The 18549-nt window shown below is 43.8% G+C and overlaps 1 protein-coding gene across 1 annotated transcript in view; it reads right to left on the bottom strand.

The window, feature by feature from the left end:
• ARPP21 (cAMP regulated phosphoprotein 21) overlaps nucleotides 1-8079 on the bottom strand; it is a 266329-nt gene extending 258250 nt beyond the window's left edge. Inside the window, exon 1 of the mRNA XM_032798729.2 lies at nucleotides 7938-8079. The gene's annotated coding sequence lies outside the window, so the exon portion shown is untranslated. The remainder of the gene's footprint in view (nucleotides 1-7937) is intronic.
• Between the last annotated feature and the right edge of the window lie 10470 nt (nucleotides 8080-18549).

Raw genomic sequence — 18549 nt, 5'->3', positions numbered from 1 at the left:
TCTGGATTGTTACCTCATTCACTACATGCAGGGCCGACGCTTCTATTTAGGCGACCTAGGCGGTCACCAGGCTCCAGGATTTGGGAGGGTGGCAGACTGCTCCAGTGGACCTCTCGCAGGCATGCCTGTGGAGGGTCCGCTGGTCCTGCAGCTCCAGTGGAGCATCTGCAGGCACACCTGCGGCAGGTCCACCGGAGCTGCGGGACCAGCGGACCCTCCACAGGAACGCCTGCAGGAGGTCCACAGAGCAGCGGAACCGGCGAGCGGCAGAGCGCCCCTCGCAGCGTGCCTTGGCGAAATGGCTAGAGCCGGCCCTGCACCTAGGGTGCCAAAAACCCTGGCGCCACTCCTGACTACATGCCACTGAGGGCCCAGATGAACTCTCAGTTACACTGGTGTAATTTCAGAGATACTCTGGATCTAAACCATAACTGTAAACAGAACTGGTCTCAATAGAAGGCCTACTTCTGCAGGATCTGTCTCATTTATCACATGTTCCTGTCTCACTGACTGTGCACCTTCCACTGGTTCTCAAACTGATTGGATCGCACCCCCCTTCTTTGTGTCTGTAGTCATTTATGCCACTGCTGCTCCCACCACACAAGTCCATAAATGGCTGCCCAGCTCTGAAGGCAGAGCGGAGAGCAGCAGCTGTTGGCCAAGTGCCCAGCTCTGAAGGCAGCGCCGTCACCAGGACCAGCGTAGAGGTAAAGGTGGCAATACCATACCATGCCACCCTTACTTCTGCGCTGCTGCGGCAGTGGTGCTACCTTCAGAGCTGAGTACCCAGCCAGCAGCCACCACTCTCTTCTCATGCCCCCTCCCCAATACATTCTGAACCCCCACTAGGTGGGCATGTCCCCAGTTTGAGAACCTCTGCACAATCCTACCTGATTACTGAATGAAGAAACTAAAGAGTATGTGATCATATCATTAGGGTATTATAATATATTCATACAAGAGGGTAAGTATTAAGGCTACACAGACCATCTTAACTTGGGCATTTCCTAGCTGCTTTGCTTTTAACCTTAAGGTTTAATTTAAAATATTTTTCAGTATGGAATGTTTAGATTTTTAAGACAAGTTGAGAAAAAGACATTCTTCCATTGATTTCAATGGATTGTGGATCAGACCTTCGGAGCTATATTAAAAAATAGTCAACAAATGAATCCCGGGTTATTCTGAATATTTTTCAAGAATTAAACAATACACCTTTGCCAAGTTATAAAACAAATGATAAAATGACTAGATTTTCAAATACTATATTTGATGAATTTCACAATGCATCTATTCAACTAATATTAAAAAATTACTTGCCCAGTAATAGTGAATGTAATGAACTACAGAATTGATCCTTGTAGAAGAAGTAGGCATGCATTGTACTTACTTTCAGACAGAGATTGACAGATTAAAAAAAACATCACTTGAAAACATGAACGTTTCGAAAGTAAAGAGTGTATGAAAACAGGGAGGTATAACACAATGGAGACCCATGCTCTAGTCTAGACAATACTGTAATACCAACAACAGAAACTGTTTTGCAACCCTACGATGACTGTGCTCTAATACTTGGTGCAGGTACAGACTAGTCTTGGATTATATAGACTATTTGCAGCAAACACAACTTTATCAGTGCACTGTTATTACAAACAAAAGTTCCTGCCTCTCTACTCTCTTAGAGAAGGCAGATCAAGTAGTATTTTAAATGCCTTGCAGCCTAGAGGATATGTGGTAATATGACTATATTTATTCCCCTTCACTTCTATCCAAACACTGTCTACTGTCAGACAAACTGTAATATCATTTTTTCTCTGCAGTCATCCATCACTGGTGGTCACCTAGCCTCCCACTTTAGGCCTTTCCGCTACACTGGAAACTGCTAGCAAGGACCCTCATGTCTGGATTTGAGCTGCTCTCCATCGTGTCACTTTCCCACCATCAATGTCTCTTCCCACAACTAGTAATGTACAGAATTAGATCTGTGAAAAAAAACACCGAGAAAAATGTCTCTGCTCTGGACAAGTGACATCAGATAGAGCCTCTATGCTGAGTTTCCTCTCCCAGCCTCTCCCTTGCTCTGATCTGTCACCTGGCAGTGGAAGAGGGCAGAACTGTCCATCTGATTCCTGTTGCAGAGAGGAAATGAGGTGTCCTATCAAAAATATATTGGGATTTTCCCTGAGACTTTTTTTTACCTGGGCTTTTCAAGAACTCAGTTTGACGTCAGACTTCATTATTCAGACATTTTTATTTGGCATACAGCAATGCTACATTGAGTTGATTAGACTTAAACACAGGGGGTGGATGCAGGGTACATCACAGATCCAAAATTACACAGAAACTCTTTCCCTTTATAGACATTCACATATTTGATTACAATGAATATAATAAATGCATTACACATTCAATGATTTGTGTATGACTGGGGAGGATGCGGTTTGCTTGTTCATTTGGTTACTTCCTGAAACCCTCATAATTTGATTAGTTTAATTCTGTCCCTGTTATAATAATAGGATTGATTTTGGAAATACAGGTCTGTTTTAGTAATTTCACACACACAGACACAGTTAGCTCTTTAGCTCCTATATTTCTATAGCAGATGCTCACAATAGTTTTTCTCCTCATAGACTCCTTGGGCTTAATCTTCTCAGACTACCTCCTACAATGTTTATCAGTGGACCCATTACCTGGCGATTTACACTGTTCACATTGGGGTACATTCTTCCCTTTCCTTATCACCAAATTAAAATAACTCTGGTCAGGTCATGCATCCAATGAAGTGGGTATTCACCCACGAAAGCTCATGCTCCAATACATCTGTTATTCTATAAGGTGCCACAGGACTCTTTGCTGCTCAGGCCAGGTAGTGTGTTTACAGCAGCAAAGTGTTCTTACAAAGTGTTGTAACATTATTACAAACTAAATATGCAGGAAATTATTAGAATATGATGGCAGGGTAAGTGATGAGTGTAATGTACTATATAATGTATACAATATCCTAGAAAACCATAAGGTCAACTTTCTATGAAATTGATACATAATTTTAATAAAAAATAAAATTATGAAGACCCAGCAGTGACTCCATCGTTGTGCTGGTCTGAGAGGTCAATTTTAAAATTTCTTTTGACATGTCTTCTAACTTTTGATCTAAGTGCACAATTGGCTTGAAAATTTGTGTGTGTAAAATAGGGGAGAAGATTTTCCATCTGAAAATTGCATAACTCTGGAAAATTTCACCTAACAGTTACACAAAAATTAACACTTTTTATTACATTGTCTCACAAGTTCTTCACTTTGTTTTAAATCATGGATTGTACCCCACATCTCTAAATGGCCCCCTTAAGGACTGAACTTATAACCCTGGGTTTAGCAGCCCAATGCTCAAACCATTAAGCTATCCCTCCCCCTCCATTTGCTGTGTGACTGAGGGCATCTATTGACCTGAGGTAAGTGACTGACCCCTTGGGGTTTTCTTAGCACACGATAGACTTCTAACCCCCCAAAGCAACACACGTATAGTTTGCACTGTACACTTGAGCATAAGATATTCTGTAAAGCCATTGTCCCAGATCCTGAACTGGTGTAGTGAAAATGAAGTCTAGTAATCAGAGATGAAATGTATTATTACTAACTCAATTTATAACAGTTAAGTCACTGAGTTTTAAAAAGAGACATAACAAAAATCACTGTCTTTATCCAAATTGACTTGATCTCTGTAAGTCACTTACAATGAGATTTTCTAAGGCCAGGTCTAAACGACAGACCTATATTGGTGTAACTACCTCACTCAGGGATGTGAAAAATCCACACCCGTAAGCGATGTAGTTATACCGACCTAACCCCCACGTAGATAGTGCTATGTCAATGGGAGAGCTTCTCCCATTGACATAGCTACCGCCTCTCAGGGAGGTCGTTTAACTCTGCTGACAGGAGAAGCACTTCTGTCAGTGCAGGAGCGTCTTAACTGAAGTGCCAGAGATGCATAGCTGTGCTGCTGCAGCACTATGTGTGAAGCCAAGCCCTAAATCACACATGACTTTGAGGGGGAGCTGAGCACCAAATTCCATGTGTGCATTTGAAAATTTCCATCTTAGTGATGATGGGTGGGATTTTCAGAAGCACTCAGCACTGGCTCAACTCTGCTCCCATTGAAGTCATTGGCTCCCACTGATTTCAATGGGAGTAGAATTAAACTACTGCTTAGCATTCATGAAAATGGTATCCTAAAGGTGTAGTTCACAGGGACTACATTATTGATTGCTAAACAATTAACTTCAAAAGTGCCTGCCGGTATTCCAGAACTAGCAACAGCTGTGGGGGACAGGTAGAATTCTGCCCCTCATATGAAAGCAGGGGAATTGAACCCAGGTTGACAGCATGTTGGGGAGTATACAAGGAACCAGAATAAAGGCTGGCTGAGACCTTGAGCCAGGATGAACTTATCATAGTCTCCATATCACCAGTCCACCACACAGTGTTGCATTGGCACAGGAGAAGCTGTAGGGGTAGTAGTTAGTATTCCAGTAACACAAAGTGAGCTCAGTCAGGGGCCTCCACTATGCTATGTGCTGTACAAACACACAAGAAGACAGGGTCCCTTCTGCAAAGAGCTTGCAGTCCAATTTAAAGCATGATGCCATAAGGCAAGGTAGTGGTACTGCAGAAGAGGGTCTGAGGCTTATAGTGAATCACAAATTGAATATGAACAAACAAACAATGTGATGTGGTTGTGAAAAATGCTAATACAATTTTGGGGTGTATTAACTAGTGTTGTATGTAAGACATGGGCCATAGCTGTCCCACTCTAATTGGCAAGGGGGACACCTCAGCTGAAGTTCCATGTCCAGTTCTGAGTAGCGCACTTTAGGAAAGATGTGCACAAATTGTGGAGAGTCTAGAAAAGAGCGACAAATGCGATAAAAGGTTTAGGAAACCTGACCTATGAGGAAAAGTTAAAAAAACTGGCATGTTTATTCTTGAGACAAGAAGTCTGAGGGGGGGACCTGATAGTCTTTAAATATGTTAAGGGCTGTTATAAAAAGAGAACTAGAGAACAATTGTTCCCCATGTCTATTGAAAGTAAGACAAGAAGTAATGGGCTTAATTTGCAGCAAGGTAGATGTTTGTTATATATTAGGAAAAACTGTTTAACTATACGGGTATTTAAGCTCCAGAATAGGCTTTGAAGGGAGAGTGTGGAATCCTCATCATTGGAGGTTCTTAAGAAGAGGTGAGACAAACACCTGTGAGATAGTCTAGGTTTACGTGGTCCTGCCTCAGTGCAGGGGGCTGGACTGACTTCTTGAAGTCCCTTATAGCCCTACATTTTGTCTGTTACAGCTATCCCCCTATTCCATTTTGTTTCTTACAGCTGTCCCCATACTCCATTTTGTTTTTGTTCTCCTCCTGTGGCCACCCCTCCCTGGCTGTTAAGTTGTTTACCAGGGCCACTGCCTTTCTCAAAGGGAGGGCCCCTTAAGTTGTTTACCAAGAGCCATTGCCCTTCTCAAAGGGATGGCCACTTGCGCTGCGTGCTAAGTGGGACCACTGCCCTGTTCAAAGGGTTAGTCCTGTTATCACCTTGTTAAACCTGGGCTGGTGTAGGCCAATGTCCAGAGCTGCAGACCTATTGTGTTTTTAAGATCCTGGGCATGAGTCTAGGCCTCATGTGCTTTTGAGTCACCTATTGCACAGGACTCTGCCCAGGCATGTCTCTGTGCTCACCTACAGTTTTTCCTGTGCCTCCTCCCTGTGACAGAGGAGCACTATTCAGATTACTGGCGGGAAACTGCCTGAGTTTGCCTTTAAAAACAGACATTTTTGAAACAAACATCGGAAAGGTTCCTGCATTGCTGCCTGGTCTGATCAGCGAGGGGTTCTGGGGCGTCCTTTCTCCTCTCTCGTTTTATTTTTGAGCGTACCCCCGTTTTTTGAAAAAACCCCCACGAAGAACAAATTGCTGCCTGAGAGATCTCCTGATTATCGAGACCATACCTAGTCTTCTGATGTTCTTGCTGCTTCTGCCTTTCCTGCTACCTTGGGGGCTGGTAAGAATCCCTCTGTGAAGCTTTCTATACTTTTATTTTACTATTTTAGCTGCTGGCTCTGTTTCCCCAGCACACAGACTCAAGCTAAAACTTGGTCTGTGTCTTAAAACCTCTCTTAAACTCTGCGGTGCTTTGCCGCTAAAAATAAGTTTGTGCCACTGCTAAGCTCTGCTCCTGTGGGCTTTGCCTCCGGGCTCACTGCTTTCAGCTGTATCCACTGCTGCAGCCACCATCCCTTAGCTTCCTTGCGGGCTGCCTTGGGAGCTGTATCCTGGGCACATACCATTCTGCCCTCTGTAACTTCCCCATAGCATAAGGTGCACCATAGGTTTTGTTTTTTAGTTTAATAAGTCATAGTTTGTTAAGATTGTAGAGCTTCTAAGTTTCACCTACCTCGCTATAGTTTGCTGTTTTGTTGCTCCCACCACTTCCTTTTTCCTTTAATAAAGAAATTAATTGGCACCCCACCTGTGTGGTAATTGCTCCCCAAGATCCCATATACCTGCAGGCAGGGACACATTTCTATGATTCTGTGCAACAACTGAGTCTGACACGTAACAGCAAGGGAAGGTTGAGGAAGGATGAAGGCAACAATGAGATCTCACAGTTGCACAGGTTAATAATTTTTTAAGTAAACATGTATCTAAGTATCTGTAATGCCAACTGTAGACAGTTGGCAGAGCTGCTGAGGAAAGCTTAAACAGCCTACTTGTGACATGTTTAGATCAAGTTAGTACCTCACTTTCATGAATAATAAATTCAAATATTACCAAAACACACACACACAAGCTGGATTATGCACTCAGGAGCATTTGACTCGAGTCTCACGTGACTTTTCATGTCTGCTTTGCATTGCACTTATTTGGCCCATATTCTTTTCCACAGGCTGCTCCTTAGGTGAAAACCATCATAGTGCCTGATCCAAATCCCAGTGATGTACATAGAAATCCCATTGATTTCAGGCCCCAGTTCTCTAGGAAGATGGCAAGGCCTGATTTTCTTTCTGTCTTTTGTAAGGTATTATTCAAAGAAGCAAATACTGCACCATTTTTCACTGGCCATTCAGGCTTCTTTTTTCTAGTTTAGAAGTAACACATGCAGCCGACTTCAAACAACAAACTGCAAATAGCAATCCTATCACATACTGCAAAAAGAGCCTGCTAAAGCCAGTCAGTGGATTTGCTACCTCTATAAGTTTATGCATACGTACAGAGGGGGTGCACATACAATTTTATTCAACCAACATGCATACTGTGGCATAACAATTTCTTATGATCTGCTTAATGAATATCCACTGCTCTCAGAATTGGTAACTAGCTGTTCGATAAACACTGCATGACAGAAAAATATAAATGATATTGTAAAGTATGACGGGTCTTCCAGCTCCCTCTCTTCTCTCCAGCCTTTATTCTAACTAGCCATTTTGTAGTTTTATCAGCAGAGGCTATCAAATTGTTCAAGAATCACTGTCACATGAAAAAGGCAGAATACTTTACGATGTTACCACCAAGCAGACACATACTTTCTAGAAGAGCAACATTGCTTCTCCCCCAACCTCAGTGCAGTCAGCATGTTTGATTTGATTTTATATATTTCCCATGGTTATTATTAAACAAGTCATCTCTGCTTAATCACCATTGGAATCAAAAGTGACTGCACTGGAGCATTCTAAAATTAGACAACACTGATTAAAATTAATGCAAATACATAGTACTCTGTTTTGCTGTACTGTAATTTACAGAACAAGCCACCACAGATATACTAGTAAAAAGGAATCCATATCTTCTACATTTCTGCACCACTGACATTTGATATTTTTCCTGCCGCTCACTCCTCTAAGAGTAGCTCCATAAAAGAGTAAACTCAGCTTCACTGAAGTCTTTCCCTTACCCTTTCCAGAAAGCAGCAATAGTTCCATTAAGAAGTCTCACTGATTTCTGATTCTTGCAAGTCACTGCTCTCCTTTTCCCGCTCAATGTCTCTCAGCACTCACCACTGCTCTACATGTCCCTTGGGCAGCCGAGACAGGCATGCGCGGATGGGACATCACAGCAAAGTTGCTAGGCCCTTCCTGATATAATAGCAAGCCCTGTGCCAAAGAGGCGACCTCAGGCCATGCCGGATTCCAAGCGCTGTGTTGATCTAGCACCTGTTGTCAGTCATAAACTTTTGACAGTCAGCTGTTCAGCTAATATTAACCAATGAAATTGCTGGTCGGAGTAAAATGCACTGGAGAAAATCGATGAATAAAATGATTCCTTGAAAATAAGGTGTCCTGTTTTTGCTTTTTTAATTAAAAACACTTTTGCTTGAACTCCCCCTCAAAAAGTTAATTATACATAGTAACCACAGTTCTCATGATAGCGGATCCTTCAACAATAGGAAGAGCAACATGAGAGTCACTGAACTACAGCACTACTCCACATGGCAAGAGGGTAAAATAAGTTGCCATCTATAAAAAAGTCACTTATAAAAACAGACAAAGCAAAAACGCGCACTTATTTCACAGTGCTAACACAGTGTGTCGATGTCCTGCTTAAAAGCCATCCACAGGCTGGAATTAAATGAATTTTGAAACTTTGGGTTTCATCTGTTCCCTTGGTATTCTGTGCTGCTGTACCAACAGGCACCAGAGGGCAGCCTGAATAAGCAACTTGAACTTCAGCTCAGTTTCTGACTTTGATCAGATTAAGGTAACCTTTCCACAGTTCTAAATGTAGAGCTCTTTTGATACACCAATTTCCTTTTACAAACAATCATGTTTAAAAATGGAGAAGAAGAGGCTGCATGGCCCATATTTTTGCCTGGGCATCTGAAGAAGGCGGAGCCTGATGGGGGCAAATGTTTATGGAAGAACAGATTTTAGGCGGGGAAAAATGGATAGGCACTGGAAGTGTGTGTGTATTTGGCAGGGGGAGGAGGGGAGTCCACAAGAGGTCACAAACCCAGGGGGAAAAAAAGTAAAAATGGAGCTGTGTCATATCAAAGCTGCTGCTACCCCAATATGAGAGATCCCACCACACACACTTTTTTTCAGACCACTTTAAGCATTGCCTAGTTGGTTGCATTGGGTCTGGAATCTGCAATGTTGCTGCTGGCTTTGTTTTGTTATTTTAAACCATGTCAAAGACACTCACCAGATGGTGCATGTTTAGAAAAAGGTCATAAATTGAAATAACCATTTTAAGAGTATCTGTGGAGGTGTATAAGAATTAAAAGGGACAAACGATCACCTGCAAAAGAAATGCATGTGTAGACCTAGATGTAGAAGGTTTGTCTACACTGCAGTGTAAACCCAGAGTTAGTAGAACTTGAGTAAGCAGACCCTGGGTTTATTAACCTAGGTCTTGAGCATCTACATGCATCTGTAACCCCTGGTTAGGAACAATTAAACCCTGGGTCCCAACTTGGGGCTCCAGCATCAGCACTGAATTATGCTGGGCTGAGCCCAACCGCCCATATCCCAGACTTCCTAGCACCCTCCCAAAATGTGGCGGCTCTAGTCCTTTGTTCATGGTGCAGTGTACAGAGAACCTGACTGTCCACTAAACTTGACTGTCTAGAAGACAAAGAAAGTCAGCCCATGGAACTGTGGGCTAGTTTTGAAGGCCTCTCAGAGCATAAGTCTAGTGGGGCAGTGTCTACACTGCAAGGCAATAGGGCTAGAACCCTGGGTTCCAACTTGATTCAGGCTTGGACTTTCCACTCCCATGTGGTCCTTGGACCCTGGGTCTGACCCCTAGGTTAATGTGATTTGTGTGTAGACAGAAGGAAGGTTAGGCTTGAGCCTGAGTTGAAACCCTGGGCTTACATTGCAATAATGACATACCCGGAGAAGCAGAAAGCCACCCAAACCTGAGGAGAGAAAAACCCACTGCACACTTCTCCTTCCACCCTATGGAAGATGGGAGGAGAGCCGAATAGCTCTGCCACAAAACGTACAGCTTCAGCCACATCTGACTGGTGGTGGTGAACAGTGGGGGATGCTAAAATGGGGGGACCAGGCATCTGGGCAGGAGTTGAGGTACATGCAGTCTGGCATGAGAAGAAGGAAAGGGAGGTGCTGAAGTGGAAGGAGAGAATTGGAAGGCGGCCAAAATGATTCTGAAGGTTGCAAGTGTGGAGTGGGATTACAGCCATTTGATAGGTGAGAGTCAATGGATGGGACTGGAGGTCAGACCAAGAGATGGGGGAGACTGTATTCACAGGAAGTGAGGCTTGACTGGTTGAAGGAACTAGGAGGCTGGGAGGGGAGCGAAGAATTGGGCCCTGCGGAGACAGATAGAGCATTTGGTACAAACAAGTCCCTATATTCCCTTTGCTTCTGGTGAATAAGTTCCTTTATCTCTGGGAAGAAAGAACTTGATTCATATTCATAGCCCAAGTTCTCCTGTCTTCTGATAGCAGCAAGTAGGTAGGGAAAGTGGTTCTCTCACTTTCCCTATTGACCACGGCCTTTTTTTGCCACCTTGAAGCAAGCTGATCTGCACTATCCACACATTTTCAAGTACAGCTGCCCTGTGCTGTCCTTCTGTATTTTGAGAACTCTCAATATTATCTGAAACCAGTACACATCTTTAGGTAGGCCTCAGAAGACTTTAAAATAGCTATGCAGGTTGTTTTGAAAAGCTCCTGGGTATCACTGGGCCATTGCAGGAAAGTGTTGTTTCCTTAATTTTCCATTTACTGTGCTCAGTCTCATGTCAAGTGAGCTAACAGCTACATGGAGAGCAAAGTCACAGTGCTCTTTAGGAGAACTGTATCTGTAAATCAGTTTAATGAAGGATATTTGCTGCTTGGGCACAGAGTATAAAGCACATTTTTTGGAGGGTTCTGGCTGGATCCTTAGTTACGCTTCATATCACAGGGAGCCCTACATCAAATAGAGATGGACTCTAACTGCAAAGTTCAGATACAGAAATGAATATTTCTCAGGCCTGAAGTTGTTTGGATCCAATATTCTGGTTTGGGCTCATTTGATACATCAGCTAGTACAGTAGGGCTACTTGTAATGTACACCATATGTCTTTAGATGGTAAACTTTAGGGCAGGGATTTAATGTACTCAGTACATTAAAGTCATGTACTCAGAGAGCTAATAATAAATAAGGAGATCCAATGACCGTTCATTTCATTTCTCTAGCTCGGTTCACCACCATCTGCTGTACTTCAACACAGAACCAAGCTAACAATTTATGTAGTAATGGATGTGACCCTTTAATGCCATCATATGGCAGCAACCGACGAACCCTAACACAGCTAGGCTATGTCTATACAGCGAAGTTGTCGATAAAACTTTTGTCTTTCACGGGTACTTAAAAAAGCCCTCCTGTGAAAGACAAAAGTTTTGCTGATGCAAATGGCAGTGTAAACGTGGCTTTGCCAACAGGAGTGCTCTTCTGATGACAAAGCTAACACCGCTCATGGGGCTGAAAGTATTTTGTCAGCAAAAGTGACGACAAAGTACTGACAAAGAGCATTTACACACGCTGACTTTTAGGCTTGGTCTACACTGGGGAGCGGGAGGGGAATCGATCTAAGATATGCAACTTCAGCTACGAGAATAGCGTAGCTGAAGTAGACGTATCTTAGATCGACTTAGATTGACTTACTTCGCATCCTCGCGGTGTGGGATCAACAACCACCGCTCCCCCATCGACTCCGCTTCCGCCTCTCGCCCTAGTGGAGTTCTGGAGTTGACGGGGATCACGTTCAGGGATCGATGTATCGCGTCTAGATGAGACATGATACATCGAACCCCAATAGATCAATCACTACCCGCCGATCTGGCGGGTAGTGTAGACATATCCTTTGCAACAAGGCTGTGTCACAGCTTTTAGCAACACAGCCTTGTTGCTAAAAGCTGTGTGGTGTTGACAAGCCCTTAGTATAATCAGTATCATAGAAGTAATTGCAATGTGAAGCAAGCTGCCCAAACTCTGTCAGGAAACTGGTGTTGGGCCTGTTCCTTTGAATATGGCTGGGTTTATTTCCCACAAGAGCTGATACCCCACCATTGAGCTCTCTCACATATCTGATTGTTTCTTTTACATTTTCACACTTTTCTGTGGTCTCTCTATGATGCAACCTACCTAATAATCAAGATCTTTGGTGGCTCTTAAAATACCCCCTTAGAACTGCTTAGCCCCAAGGTGACTCTGCTCTGACTGCCATATTCACATCCTTCCCGTGGTACAATGACTTTAGCAAGAGCATGAATCAATTAGCATCTCCCCAGGGTTTCAACACAGCCTGTTAAGAAAAGAATCCCATCACCCTATTACAAAAACCTTCCACTAGAGGATCTCAAAAATCAATAAATAAAGTAAAAACAAATTAAAGCCTCACCCCTAACCTGTGAAGTAGCGGAGAATGCCACTTCACCCATTCTCCAGATGGGAAAATGGAGGTACACTGAGCAACTGACAAGTGGCATAACAAGCCAGGAATAAAACCCAAACCTCTTGATTCCCAAGGGCAGTTTCTCTCATACTGCTGTGTTGCAGTATTTTTGTCTCCAGTCCCAGAGAAAGAAGGCCATATCAAATAATAATTAAACATTGATACTCAGACAAGTTGAGTTTTGGCCCTGAGTAACGTGTTGGGTGAGGTAAGTGGAGTTTTATCTGAATTGATTCACCTTGGGCTATGCACAGCATGTTCATATGCTAGACTTTTGCTGCAAAAGACTCATCTTATACATTTACTGCACAATAAGACCCTAATTCCTGATTGAGACCTCTAGTCACTAGAGATAAATAATAACGTTTTTTCTAATAATTAATGGAACCATTCACACAGAAGCATGAGGAAGTAAAATCTCATGTGTAGAGAAAGGGACTAAATTGATTATAGTGACCCAAAATTTGGGGGAAGGAGAGGAGAGAAGGGAGACACTAGAGGTGGAAACAGTAATAGCAGATTAACTTTGTTTTATCATTCAGAAGCCAGATTGGAAGATGTAGTGATTGTACTTTTCCAATCAATACAGCATCACCAATTTCATTTCAAGCACTGGGGACTCTGGGAATTTCCACTCTCCGATTCAAAAGAATCTAGCTGTTGCCGACTAGCTGACAAATTCAAAATCCCCCTCCTGCTGTGTGCCAGATTGCTATTTGTGTATTTGGGCACCACTTAGGATCCATCTTCAGTACTTGCGGCATTTCAGGGCTTTTTCCTCCCCGCTCCTCTCCTTTCCATTAGAGAGAAACAGAACAGTGTGTTGCGCGCTTAGAAAGCCACTTTTTGTTTTTAGAGATACTAAACAAGGCTTTACCAATGCCTGTTTTAACTCCAGACAGAACAAACTGCTCCCTATCAAGGAAAAATGTCATTATTAAAAAAAACAAAAACAAAAAAACCTTAATTGGACTGCGATTCAGAAGTAGGCAGGAAAGTAGTGACACATAAGCTATGACTGAAGCACTTAACAGTTTAACTGAAGTAAGGAGGAGGAGGAGGAGGAAGTTCTAGTGAGTATGACTAATGGTGTATACACACCACCACACACTGCCACAGATGGTAGAGTGGTCAATTACACATTCATAAGTCAAACCAGAATGAGAACTCATCTAGTCTGGCTGCAGTGCACTGGCAAGTTTACAAACCAGTATCCCCAGAAGACAAAGGAAAGTGCTGTAAAAGTTTTGAGAAAGACTACTCACGTTAATTTACTGCAGACGCTGCAACACTATTCTAGAACACAGCTTATTTACCACCTCCAGTTTTCTGAGGCTTGGATTGACTGAATGAAATAATCCAGAGGCTCCTCAGAAATGATAGCCAGTTTGTAGGATTATTATAGAATCATAGGACTGGAAGGGACCTCAAGAGGTCATTATGCAACTCCATTGACGAAAACAATGCCAGCTGTAGGTGTCCTGCACAAGGAGTACGAACCCCAGAGGTGGCACAGAGGCCTGCTACATGGATCCTCTGGCACAGAGTAGAGACCACAGCAGGTAGAACCATAACTAGGCATTTTAGCGCCCAGGGCAAGCAAGTGTATTTGCACCCTGGACCATTTTTAGTCATTTTTCCATCCCTGTGGTTTTGTGCCCTAGGCAGCTGCCCCGCGCCTGGTTACGGCCCTGACAGTTGGCATCCTCAGCATTCAAACAGTTCAACCAGCATGTAAATCCACAAGGCCAGAAAAAGAGGCATGTGGGACAGCTTGACCCCCTCTTGAAACCCTCTGCCATGGCAGAGGGTTAGCTAGGTTGTGCCATGCATGGATTGAGCATTTGCAGGAAGACAGACTGGATTGACTTTAAAATGGGACTTGTGCTTCTATATTCTCTAGGAACTTATGTTAGTGTCTCCCTCAAAGTCTAGTTGATTCTTAGTTCTAAATTTAAAAATTCTACAGGGTAAGTATGCACAAAGCCAGGCAATTATGAAACAGGGCTACAACCATGGTATATACATACACTGCTTTGGTTTCACAGAGGCAGTCATTCAATAGAATAAAAGCCATTCATACTCAGGCATCCAACCACATCTAATGCCTACCCAGTCTCTCTCCTTCCAGTATCCATCTATTCTGGGAGCCTGAAGGGGCGGGGTGAGGAATACCCTCTGATCAGCTGTGTGTCCATCTGAGAAGTGATTCCAGAATGAGTACACGAGGGAAGATCCACAGAGCAGTAACTCAGTTGTCCAGCACCCACTATACATCATAGGTCCAATGCTATACAATCTTAATATTTGAGAAAATGTCCAGTTTCTCATCCTGTTATATCTTTCAAAGTATAACCTTGTAAAAGTGCGGGACTCACCGCTGAGGGGCCTCCTGCTGGTTGTGTAGAGGAATTAGCTCATCCAGCCTCCAGAGCACCCTCTGCAGGCTGGTGTCCCACTGCCGCTGGCCCTCATCCATCCCAGGACCCAGTGCCCTTTGTCTTTGGGCGCTGCCCCCTGGCAATACCTCTGCAGTCTCAGAGTCTCCCTATCCAAGGGAACCCCCAACCCTCTATCCCTGCCTTACCTCAGTCGTGGGCTACTGCTGATCACCAACTATCCCCCGTTCCTGGGGCAGACTGCAGTATAAGCCACTCATCACTGGCAAGGAGGGTTTGGACCTGCTGCCTCTGCCTATCCATAGGTTGCCCCTTGCAACTCCCAGTACTCACTGGCCTTCTGCCAGGGCCACCGCTTCCATTTAGGTGACCTAGGCAATCGCCTAGGGCGCCAGTATTATTGGGGGGTGGCATTTTGCCGGGGGGGCGGCAGGTGGCTCTGGTTGACCTGCTGCAGGCGTGCCTGCGGAGGGTCTGCTGGTCCCGCAGCTCTGGTGGACTTGCCGCAGGCGTTCCTGCGGAGGGTTCGCTGGTCCTGCGGCTCTGGTGGACCTGCCGCAGGCGTTCCTGTGGAGGGTTCGCTGGTCCCGCGGCTCCGGTAGACTTCCCGCAGGCACGCCTGCGGCAGCTCCACCAGAGCTGCAGGACCAGCGGACCCTCCGCAGGAACGCCTGCAGCAGGTCCACCAGACCACCAGAGCCGCAGGAGCAGCGCGCGGGGAGGTGAAATGGCCGTGCACCTAGGGTGCCAAAAACACTGGCGCTGGTCCTGCCTTCTGCTAGACCATAGCCTGGGGCTTTCCAGGCTGGAGCCTCCCCAGTCCTGCTCCACTCAGGCACTCTGCTCAGGTCCCTGCAGCCAGGTCCATCTCCCTCTACAGCTAGAGAGAAATTACCCCTGCTCCTGGCTTCCCTGGCCTTAATAGGGTCAGCTGGGTCTGTTCGGGGAATGGCCACAGCTGAGGCTGTTTCCCCAGTCAGCCCAGCTTTCCTTGCCACAGCCTTCTCCCAGGGCTGTTTTAAGCCCTTCAGGGCAGGAGCAGGGTAACCACCTCGCTACAATCCTATACTGGCAATGAAAATTCATCTGTTTTGACTCTAGTAGTCCCTCAGTGCCCCAGCCAGCAGAACTGAATTAGTGCAATGTGGGAAGCAAACTGCACCTTTTAAAGTGTTGCAATAAGATATTTCCACCCATGAGAAGGGAAGAGCTCCCAGTTTTCCTTCTTTGACAGAGTTACTGGCCTAGTGGATAGGGGAAGCCACAGAGGTGATATGTCTTGATTTTAATAAGGTTTTTGATACAGTCCCACATGACATTCTCATAAGCAAACTAAGGATATATGGTCTAGATGAAATTACTATAAAGTGGACACACAACTAGTTGAAAGAGCATAACCAAAGAGTGGCTATCAATGGTTCACTGTCAGACTGGGAGGACATATCTAGTGGGGTCCTGGAGAGGTCAGTCCTTAATCTGGTATTAATCAATATTTTGATTAATGACTTCGATAATGTAGTAGAGGGTATGCTTATATAATTTGAGGACGACACCAAGCTAGGAGGGGTTGCAAGCATTTGGAGGTCAGGATTAGAATTCACAAAATCTTGACAAGTCAGAGAATTGGCTTAAAATCAACAAGATGAAATTTTATTAAAACAAATGCAAAGTGCTTCACTTAGGAAGAAAAATGAAATGCACAACTATAAAATGGGGAAAAATTGGCTGGGTGATAATTCTGCTGAAAAGGATTTGGAGGTTATAGTCAATCGCAAATTGAATGAGAGCCAACAACATGATGAAGTTACAAAAAATCATATAATTCTGGGGTGTATTAACGGGAGTGGCATATGCAAGACTTGGGAGGTAATTGTCCTGCTCTCCTTGGCACTGGTGAAGTCTCAGCTGGAGTACTGTGTCCAATTCTGGGCACCACACTTAAAGAAAGATGTGGAAAAATTGGAAAAAGCCTAGAGGAGAGCAATAAAAATGATTAAAAGTTTAGAAACCTGACCTATGAGAAAAGGTTAAAAAACTGGGCACGCTTAGTCTTGAGAAAAGACAACTGAGGGGGGACCTGAGAAAGTCTTCAAATATGTGAAGGGCTTTTGTAAAGGTGACAGTGATCAATTGAGCTCCATATTCATGGAAGGCAGGACAAGATGAAATGGGCTTAATCTGTAGCAAGGGAGATTTAGGTTAGATATTAAGAAAATCTTTCTGACTAGCTGGTGGAGCTTTGTAACAATTCAGATTTTTGCAAAATACTGCTTCTAGCCTGTCTGTTGTGAAGGTCTGTCAAAACTGAAGTTTCCTGGGGCATTGAAGAGTGGCATACTGATGAGCTCTTGCAATCTTTGCTGTTTTTGGCACTAGTTTACTTCTTACACCATGTCATGCTCAATCTCGGGTGGCTGTACGCCACTTGTCCCTCTAAGAAGTTGGATGCCGACCGCTCGAGGATCATGTAACCAGTTAGAATGCCAGAGTCTCATTCGTTATCGGAATTAACCAGAGAAATCGTTCCACCAACTAAGAATGGCCATGCACCACACCAGATATGGACTGGCTACAGAGCTTCCTTCTGAGAGAGAGATGCACCAGATATGTTCAGTATATGATCCTTTAATATTCCACCCCTCTGGCTGAGGCTAGCTTAAATAAGGTATGATACACACTGCACCATATAGAGGCTGAACAGTATATAATACAGTTTAGCATTCCGTTACACTAGATACATTCTCCCAATCTGACAGCAAACTTTGATGATTATTCTCTGAATATGGTCTTTCAACCAGTTATGTGCTTACCTTATAGTAAACTGCATCTAGACCACATGTCCCTAGTTTGCTTATGAGAAGGTCATGTGGGACTATGTAAAAAGCCTTACTAAAATCAAGATCCATTACGTCTATGGTTTCCCCCTTCCACTAGGCCAGGAGCCCTGTCAATGAAAGAAATTAAGTTGGTTTGGCATGATTTGTTCTTGACAAATCCATGTTCACTATTCCTTATACCCTGTTATCCTCTAGGCGCTTACAAATTGATTGTTTAATAATTTGTTCTGGTATCTTTCTGTATTTGTTTCAGTATCTTTTAGTATCCAGTATGGAAGTTAGGCTGACTTGTCTGTAATTTGTTCCCCTTTTTAAAGATATGTACTATGTTTGTCCTTCTCTGCTCTTCCGGGACCTCACCCAGCCTCCATGAGTTCTTGAACCTAATTGCTAACTGCTTCCAGCATTGCTTCAGCTAGTTCCTTAAGTACCCAAGGATGAATTTCTTCAGACCCTGCTGACTTGAATACATCTAACTTATTTAAGTATCCTTAAACCTGTTCTTTCCCTATTTTGGCTTGCGTTTCTTCCTCCTTGTAGTGACTTATCCCTTTCCTACCTAGTTTGGAAAGATAGGACCTTAAGAACTACTATGGATAAATGCTCAGAGGATTCCTTTTGACTTTGTATCCTCTCATGATGAACTGCTGTAACCTCTCAATCCATCACTGTCAGAAGCTATTAGCAGTCTGCAATATCTTCCAGATGAAAAGCCTTTATGTTTTACCTTTAGAAATGCCAATGGTTTCATATTCTTAGCGTTCACATTTGCTTATTGGTTAGAAACAGCATTCCCAGCTGCACTGAAAATGCCTTCAAAACACCAGAGGAGGAGAACTTAAAGAGAACACTTACCATCAAGGCA

The sequence above is a fragment of the Chelonoidis abingdonii genome, chromosome 2 (assembly GCF_003597395.2).
Source record: "Chelonoidis abingdonii isolate Lonesome George chromosome 2, CheloAbing_2.0, whole genome shotgun sequence".
NCBI lineage: Eukaryota > Metazoa > Chordata > Testudines > Testudinidae > Chelonoidis > Chelonoidis abingdonii.
This window is presented reverse-complemented; position numbering and strand designations above follow the sequence as displayed.